General features: G+C 37.5%; 1 long non-coding RNA gene across 1 annotated transcript; it reads right to left on the reverse strand.

Annotated features, from left to right (window-relative positions):
- Positions 1-3674: 3674 nt before the first annotated feature.
- LOC126812164 (uncharacterized) lies at positions 3675-9758 on the reverse strand. Its single transcript, XR_007675825.2, has 3 exons — positions 9393-9758; positions 5722-5829; positions 3675-4469 (listed from the first exon to the last, which is right to left on the reverse strand). It is a non-coding gene; the product is annotated as an uncharacterized LOC126812164 (long non-coding RNA).
- Between the last annotated feature and the right edge of the window lie 508 nt (positions 9759-10266).

The raw sequence follows: 10266 nt of genomic DNA on the forward strand, positions 1-10266 counted from the left end.
ATGTCGCTTGCCTACATTGCTTTTTAGGCGGCGGCGGATCGAGCTCCGGTTCCCCATCCATATTTCAATACTTAAAATCTTAGGTAACACCGAAAATACGTGAAAATAAGTCATAAACAAACTTTTTCAAAGTGAAAGTGAAATGACGGTCAAGGTCGCAGCGGAGTGGACTGAATACCGAGCCTACTGAAAAACCTGACTAGTAGGCTGATGCGGCTGGCGCTCACTCGTCTCATCAGAGGTAGTCGCGAGTGAGCGCCAGGTGATCTGATCTGATCTGTGCAACTGACCACACCACATGAACACAAGAAGAAACACCCAATTAGGGGCCAGGAGGCATCGCTGACTACACATTTTTAGAGCACTACACCATTTTTCAGAGCACGGTTTTCTTATTTTCGAAGCACGGATTTTTCATTTCGAGGCACGTTAGTGCTCCAAGGCACGTTATTTTAGGCCCCGACACCGATGCAGTTAAATCTCTAAAAACATTAATAAAAATGTGTGGGTGGGACATTTATAGCCTCTCTTAATGCAATGGCGGAGTGAAAAATGTCTAGAAAGACTTGAATATGGCTTACAGCTGTTCCGGTAACGGATGCGTACCATTATAATTTATCATAAATTATAGTCATACTATTTTCGTGCGTTACAATAATATTTAGACAAACATTTTCCTGGTAATGACTACTAAGATTTTAAGTGTAGGATAAAGCACGAAACTGCGGTTATGTTGGGACAAGAAACGACTGAAGAAAATAACCCGAGAAATAGAAAAAACCGAGGTCGCCAGGCAGAGGTTTTTCTGTCGAGTTTTTTGAAGTCTTTCATCCCCAGCATAACCGAAGTCGAGGACTTTATCTTGCTTATAAACCGTCTATGTTTACAGGTACGGAAGATGAGAATATTCCAGAATTCCTGTAAGAAAAAACTTATATCATGTTTTCTTATGAGGAAAAAAACCTTTCAGAAGAATAACCCCAAAGTTCCCTGTATATATCCAAAGCCGCCCCCGACTTTCAGACCGCAAGTTATTCCGGGCATAGAATATACCCCAAAGATCAGGTTTATAATAGAGTATAGTGGTGCTCTTAAGGGGGCATTACTTCGGTGCGCCGTGAGTAATTCGTGATTTTTGGCAGTGGAGGTTATTCCATAAGTTAAACATTCATGTTTTTTGGCTAATGTTGATATTCCATATTTTAAGGGTGCAGTTAAGTTTTTCACATAGCTAAGTGTATGTAAAATAGAACATTTGAATACCGATTTAAGGTAAGACACTTGGTTAAGTGGAAAAATTAAGTATTTTTACTTAACTTTAAGAAAACCTTTGAATACGGACCCTGATACTAGGCTAGCTGGTCGACATTTTTAAGTCCTATATACCATGCATACGATTTTAGTCGAAAACACTAAGTATACTTCGATAATTTTGTAAAGTTTTTATTCTGCTTCCATTTAATAAAATTAAAAATTTCAAGTCCTAAATCGACGAATTTAGTCGAAAACACAAAGTATACTTCGAGAATTTTGTAGAGTTTTTATTCTGCTTCCATTTAATGTCCTAAATCGACTATTTTAGTCGAAAACACTGAGTATAGTTCGAGAATTTTGTATAGTATTTTATTCTGCTTCCATTTAATAAAATTGAAAAAGTCTAATTAGTCTTTGTGTGTATGACAGATCTGTGTGTGTGCAGAATGTGGATTGTTTTGACGAGCATTTTAAGCTGAAATCCTAATATTTTGGCGGGGTTGGATGGCCGAAGAATTAAACTGTTCAAAAATGTGTTTAAACACACTTTATATATTGTTAAGTAAATATTGTGAGAACAATCGGCTAAATTTTACTCCAACTTTCATTAAAACATCTCTATATATATAAGGTGTGAATTAGACGGCACAATAACTGTTAACTTGTGAATGTGTAACCAACTGATATCTACTAAACATGTTCTTGTTTAAAATAGCCTATTAGAAAAGGGAGATAATCAGAATTAAATAATAATCGTGTACTTTTCGGAATACCTATTTATCTCGAAACTTTCAAGCCTTTCGCCCTTCGAGAATAGGTCCCCCCCCCCCCCCGAACACTTATAGTCGATTTGAAAATTTTAAATAGTTCCTTTATTACTTTGTTAGAAACCTTACTACACGTCTGAATTCCAAATAATTTTTTTTTAAATTATGTACAGAAAACTTAAAGACTGCTTTTAACTTATCTTAATTATTGTACCATTCATATCCTAGAATATGTATATAAATGCAATGTATTATATTTCATGAATAAACATTTAAAGAAAACAAAAAAAAACCACGTGCGGCTTGTATCTTAAGACGTAAGAGTTGTATCATAAGGTATGTCATTAATCAGCTAGCGGGGTTTCGATTTTCCGGATGTACATGACAAGACGTAGTGTCGCAAGTCCAACCTCGTGGGTATTCTCCGAGGCCTTCGGTTTCCTCCCACCGCTAAAGACCTATACGAGAAGGGAAACGATTGACATATAATTTAACCATGTGTTAGTTCCGAAATGACCTAGTTTGTGTCACCCCTCTCTCTCTCTCTCTCTCATATTGTGAAAAAATAGAATAACAATGTGATTATTATATTAATTTCATTCTAGTTTTCAACTATTTACCATGCTGTTTAAGTTTCCAGCACATTCACATTGTCATTTTAGGTTTTTTTTATATGCACATAAGGATGATTCGCACTGTGACAGTCTTCACGGACTAAGCGGACGACCTCACTGTTGTGGGCGTATGATTGGTTGCCACGGTGTTATTCTAATATTTAATACACACGCAGATTCTATCATAGTGATGCTATTCCGCGACAAACTGTTTATAATAATAATAATAATAAATGTCCATTTCTTGAGCGCCAAAACATTTTAAATTTAATAGACCTTTTCGACACATATATACTATATATTAACTTATGTAACAAAGTACTCTATAACTTTCATCAAATTAAACGATCATTTAGGTGCTTGGAACTTTATGACCTCAGCTAGTGTTTGATAATATATGATATTGACGTTTCAACTCTGTATAAACTTCTGTAAAGGCACGAACTGGCTATGATCGAATTAATCCCATATGTCATTTACAAACTACATATGATATGTGTACAAGCTCCACATGATTTTGAAGGAATATGAACAGGTGAGTAAGCATACCATGACGTGATAAAGAGACAATTGCATGTATGATCATGGGTCTTATCTATTCTCCGGCGCTATATAATCAGGAGTTTACTGACAGAGAGACAGAGCGGGGAGAAGAGAGGCTTGGACGAGTGCATGGACTCACCCGGGTTAAGTCGCTGCCTTGGCAGAGGGGCGGAATGCTGGATTTAATATAGTTATTACCGTCTTGATATGTTCTTGCCGTAGATTAGTTTCTGTTTAATATATGTTCGTGTTGTAATTCTGTAGCTGTTTGATGTTCTGTTCTGATTTAAATAAACCATATATTTACGAAACTGATCTCTGTTATCACTAAAATAGTGTAACACTTAAAGTCCCCCTCTCCGAGGATAGTGTTAAGGCTTATGAGGGAAGGGGTCAGAATTCAGAATATGCGCACCTTTTCAGTTGGGCCCCACCCCCTGCTTCTCCATTTCAAAATATTCCGGATCCGCGCTTTAGACTCACAGAGTAAACAAACTATAGATGACACTTAATTTATTATTTAGTTCATATATATGTTTCACAATTTGTTGATAGAGTCATACACACAAACCAGGTTTAGCCTAAGTAGTCAGATCGAGAAAATCTTGAGTTAACTAGGGCTCTGAACTACGATATTTGAAATTATTTCACTTTGTTTTGAGCCAAAGTTCGGTCAGATCAAGAATATTTTCAGTTAATTGTTAGATGTCATTAACTGTTAGTGTTATTGATAATTTAACTGGGGCATTTAACTATGATATTTGAAATTATTTCCCTTTGTTTTGAGTACTGGAATTACAAAAGCGACATTTATGTAACAGTAATAAATGGACTTTACAGTGAACGGGAGATCACTCTGTTTAAATTTCACAGGGTGGCGCTTCATGTGGCTGGAGTAATTTTGGCTACTGTCCGTCGTCGTGTCACCGTAAATCTACATTTTGATGGTGGTGTATGGCCACGTATTATACACATGTAATAATAGCTACAGTAGCAATCTGATTACATTGACAGGCATTTCTAAAACCAAGTAACGTGTCGGGGCTTGTGAGTTGGGCGGAATAATGAGCAATCATTTTCTAGTTCCCTGACCGCCATTTCTTCTCCTCTGTCTATTACTTCTGCTTGTACCCTGTCGTCCTCGGTTGTTTGGGTTGGTTCTACGCCCGGTCCTCTGGCTACCTGACTGCCGGACACACTCGTTATTGTATAGCTCTAGATGTCGCCCACCTTGACATGCATGTCTTTGGGAATTTCCAAGGCTTATGCATCTACCATCGTGGAACACTGTCTGAAAAGGGAAAAGAATGGAAGAATGGGTGATTCGTTGGTATAGCAAAGGGAAAGGCGTGGTCCAGAAGCAACGACCGAGAGTCTTACAACATCTACACGTTGGTAGTCTGGTCTGCAATTCCCGGACTTAATGGCTACGTTATCTCCCTTTACCACAAACACGTGAGGTTGTGAGACAAACACACTCAACTCAAACATGGCGACCACCACGGAAACCTTTACATTGAATGAACCTTGACCTTTGCAACTCGATTATCACAGGCAGACATTTTAGCTGGAAAGCGCGAGACTTGGTATTCGCCATGGTCGGGCTCTCAATCCAGGCCAGTAACCAATCAAATTTAGTGCCGAAATATGCGGGGTATTACGTGAAGGGCTTGATAAGATGTACGGAGTTAAAGCGAGATCAAGCCTTCGTTCATTCATAAGGAAATAGATACGTGCGTGCAACAACCGTAAATATAATTAACTATCGAAGGTTGTTATAGCATCCGTTGGGAGCGGGGTGGATGGCCGAATGGTTAGCGCTTTCGATTCCCCAGTAGTAAGGTCGCCTGTCCAACCTCGTGGGTTTTCACCGGGCGGGTCCTCCCACTGCTAAAGACTCCTACGCGCAAGCGAATTATTGAAATATTATTGAAACATATGTTAGTTCCGAAATGACCTCTCTCTGTCTCTGTCTCTCTCTGTATTAAAGTGTGAGGTCCTTGGACAAGAAACCTTGAACTCCCAATTTAAAGATGCATTATATAGATTTAGATAAAAGGGCTCCTTTTAATTTAAACTTATTGCAGGTTTAATTTTTGGCGCCAATTGTTATATAAACATTTTATTTTAACATTTATTCACATGACAAGCCTATAATCAACTCTTTAGACTATCGGATGGCCGCCGAGATTTAAATGACTTAGAACACTCGCGATAGTAAATAATCTAGGCTTAGATTCGATTTTCAAGTACCGTTTCTACGATAATAAAGAATATAATATCCCTCAGAATAAAGTATTTTAAAACTATAAAAGGAAGAACGACCAGCTCGTTATATAAATATTACATAAAATAAAACCAAGTACGAACAATCCAAACCATTAGACAAAATTCGAAGTCCTAAAAATACAGTATAGGCAAAATAGTGTAATAAGGCAAAATAATGCATCTTTAAAAGACATGCCTGGTGCTATTTCATTCGTGCCAGACAACTAAAACCCTTATTGGGAGACCTGGACCGGATAGTGAAAACCTTCACGTACCTCTTCAACTCCAACTTGACATTCGACTTCGCTCGGGAGAAGAGGGGGTGGGGTAAATGCTGCGAGATTTTCGTTACTGAACATGTTCTGTAAGGCTTGTCTGGATCTCTGAAACAATTTGAACAATATATTACGTTAAATATATACCCATACTGGGCGTTGTAAAAACAAGGGTACCTTAACCAAAGATATACAATAACCAGAACGACTATCGTCAACTTTTCGAATAATTCTAGCGCTAAGTTTAATTTAAGAATGCGTTATTGACGTCACCGATAGTAGGCTACTAGATCCCAGCTGAAAAATGACGATGTATTCTGTTAATAATCTGATTAAAACACAGATCCTATTTCGTTTCGTTTTTTATAGTTCAAAATTTCTCATTTTATTTGTCTGTACTACACTAGGATCCGGAAGTTGTTATATAACCTTTGTTCTTGGTGGCGTGAAGGATTAGCCAATGAAACCATCTGTTACGGCGACTTCTTGACGTTCGATGCACGAAACTGTTGGTAAACCACTTTATTCAATGTCTGGCATCATAGGGTCAAAATCCGCTCGTACGACCCCAGGTGCCACCTTCCACTACAACTGGTCAGATCTTCATGTAGTGTAGGCCATCGAAAGTATAAAAAAAACGAAACGAAACGAAATACAGATCTGTATTTTAATCAGATTGGTTAATGGCATTCTTTGTGGAAATTAAAATTTGATTTGAGTGGCTATTGAAACTGACGGTAGAAATAGATGGGCCATCTCCTTTAAATTAATCATGTTTAAGATTTCATAAATAATTAAATAATAAAAATCAAAAAACACATTTAATCAATAAAATTCACTAAATTATGTTTTAAGGAAATTAACTACACCGGAATCGTGAGTGGGTGCACTATCTATATTACATTGCATAACAAATGCTCATTAAATCAGCTCTGCCATTGTAGCGAGATGTTAGAAATTGCGTTCAATTGCTCAATACGTATTTATTTTACAGTTTGAATGGCATTATATAATTATGTCATTTAACGCACACGTTCCATATAACAGTACACAATCTGAACGACAGACTCACCTGCAGAGAAGTGACTCTGACACAGTGAATAGCCATGATATTCATATGACGTTATCTAAACGTCACAGGTCATGAGGTCACATCAACAAACAAATGTAAACACCATCATTATGATCATTATCAACATTACAAGACACAATGTTACATTGTAAACAATAGCCTTCTTGCAGCCTTTAGGACTGTATAATCCGTACAGAACGTCTTATCGCTTCTACCAATGATTTTTCACAAAAATAACATCATCTACAACTCTAGATTTGACGTCGGCATATTGGCACTATTTTGTGCTTCGGTCGTGTCTATTTCAGATATACACAATCAATCCTGTTAATGTTTTTAGCGTGGGGGTTGACTAAAAGTTAATTTATTTCAGTTCTAAACAAAAATTTAAAACTTTAACGCAATTTTAGAAAAATAGCCAAATTCTGGCTGGGATTACTGAGCAAAATGGCCATTCACTGTATACGTGCGAACAAAAAGCCAGCTACCATTTAATTTTCGTACGTTAGTTACGTACGAACAGTACATTGTCATCCGTTTGTAGTTTGGGGCGGTGCGGTGGTACAATTTGTGTTTTAAAGCTGACAGGGATGATTGTTTGCCCAGGAACTCAATAAAAAATCATTGCTAGACATTGCCCCTGTTATGCCGACAAAATATTGTCAATACTCGACCTGAAATTATTGGAATAATTATAGAAGAAACTCTCTTTTTTAATTCGCGATATTAAATCAATCGTTCTGGGATCGTAAAATCATCCACAAGGGACATTTTTTATTTCTTTCATTTGCAGGAAGGAGTCGCCTAGTTTCAATGCAGAACCAGCAGATCAGAGTTGTGGATGGTCCATAAACATGTAATATTCAAAGGCACATGTCGTTATCACCACAGGCGCCTGTACAAAATTGTCCACGTGATATAAAGAGGGTCACGTGGACAATTTGTAAACGTCATCGTAGACTCGACCATCTACCTACGAAAGTTAGTGAGTATTGTCACTACTTGACGGAATATAGAGTAGTGAATTTTGATCCCAATTATTTAATTCCAACCCGTTTCTCAACCTTTTGGCATTATTATATCTACTGAAAGAGAATCGGCTTCAGGCGAGTTATTTGCCCCTGAGTTAGAAATTGGAATCAAATCAGTTATTTGATAATCTGATTAATCTCGCTTACGAACATGCACGTAACAAACAAACTTTAGACATTATACTATTTCAAAGTTTGATGTTATTTTTGAAATATTTTCCACGTTACAGGCGCGTGTGGTTATCACTCGCTATCCGTTGTAATGCCATGGGGGTTTAAGATCCTTTTGTCCCCTCCCGACTGGGCATATGAAGACGGGCGTACGCCATACTGTGTACCATGACTGACATTTTGCCCGGACAGCCATGCTACGTCTTACTCTTATTTCGAATTCCAACTGGCAAGGTTGCTTTACTTAGCTGATCTATTTTTCGTCCCATCCGAACACCTATACTTTTTCCCATTACCAGGCCCTACACCACTGAAAAGGGGACCCCCCACCCCCCGGGACAATCCCGATGAACTTTCTCGGCCTACGCCCTCCCGATTTGTGAGTCCACGCCTTAATCACTGAGCCACCGCGGATTCTTGTTTTCAAGAATGAAATGGGGTTTAACGTCCAACTGTTCTGCTCCGACTTGGCCAAGGAAGACGTACATATATCATACAGTGCGCTATGAGGAACATTTTGCCCGGATAACTGCGCTAGGGCCTAATCTTATATCGAATTAAAACTGCCAATGGGTCTTTTACGTGCACTTCAATGTGTACACGGGAGCTCGGTTTTTCGTCCCATCCGAACGACTAGACAGCTTCCTTGTCAGCCCCCCCCCCCCCCGCCATCCTGCACCACTAACAAGGGGAAACCACGCCAGAAAATCACGAACTTTCATTACAACATGTAATGAATGCAAAGAATGGGTTTAAAAACTAAATCATATAAAATTCCCAATTATCCCAGTCGCCCTTAACCTTTAAATCAATATCTTTTTAAAATAACAAAATCTTAAACAAACACTTTGGTGAAAGGATGTTTTTATGAACGAAAAAGTGGTATGGGCGCATTATATATAATCATTGCATTAGAAAATCAGCTTTGTGGAGAAACTGCACTCAAACATTATGGAATGTACTGGAGGACTTTTTAAGTAGGATTGTAAGCTTGAATATCTTGATAAAATTCAATATTTAATGCTATTAGATTTTTAGAGACCCGTCAACTTTAAAGAAAATTACCAAATGAATAAGTATTATGATTTTAAATCTACGTTATATGTATTATATTCGGTGTACATATTCCCAGCGTGATTGTACATACTACTACAAAATGAACCGTATTTTACGATGTTCAAATATGAAATGTAATGAACACTTACCGCATTTTGGTTATTTAATCTTAGATTTTTAGAGACCCGTCAACTTTAAAGAAAATTACCAAATGAATAAGTATTATGATTTTAAATCTACGTTTTATATTCGGTGTACATATTCCCAGCGTGAAAGTACATACTACTACAAAATGAACCGTATTTTACGATGTTCGAATATGAAATGTAATGAACACTTACCGCATTTTGGTTATTTAATCTTTGTCTTCTGGGCCTGGCGTCTCGTTTCACCCTCAGTTCTTTGGTATAACACATTGTGGAAATACACATAATTACTACTAAAAGCAAATGTCCAAATTCCATCTTGAGAAACATTGTTTCGCTTGTAACTTAAAACACAGCAAAGGATATGTCTTGTTATTCATTCATCCACATGCATGATGCACAATTTTCTATTCTGTTTAAACTAAACTGGCTAATCGATGTTTCAAACTACAATTAATACAGCGCACACGACCAAGTGGGCTATTTTAAATTTGGTCGACGCATTTCTCGAAAGATGTTTGTTTAGACTCGATACCAGCTATATGCATTGTGGTGCTGTTATGGAATAATTTGGGAAGATTTTCTGAATAAACGATTACAGAGATATGTAAGATGAAAAGATGAAGTTATGTGTTGAAATAGGTTTTCGGGTAAATCCAATCTTATCTTTAAGCGAATATCAGAATGTTTATTTACAGCGGGTGATGTGTAAACACACGTGATGAAGTTATGTAACTTTGTTGCACCAATTTTAAAATAATTTCGACCTGGAAATAAATCTGTTACATAACATGTACTGGAGATTAAAAATCAAAATAACCTAGACGGTTCGGTACAACATAGAGAAGGGTTGCCTGTCCAATCTCGTGGAATTTCTCCGGGTCCTCCGGTTTCCTCCCACTGCTAAAGACGCCTACACGCAAGCGATTTATTGAAATAAAATTAAACCATATGTTAGTCCCGAAATGACCTAGCTTGTGTCGAGTGGACGTTAAACCCCATTTCCCATTTCAGAATACTAGAATCTTATTTATACTGAAATATTTTAACAATGTGGCCTTTTCATAAG

The sequence above is a fragment of the Patella vulgata genome, chromosome 2 (genome assembly GCF_932274485.2).
Source record: "Patella vulgata chromosome 2, xgPatVulg1.2, whole genome shotgun sequence".
NCBI classification, from domain to species: domain Eukaryota; kingdom Metazoa; phylum Mollusca; class Gastropoda; family Patellidae; genus Patella; species Patella vulgata.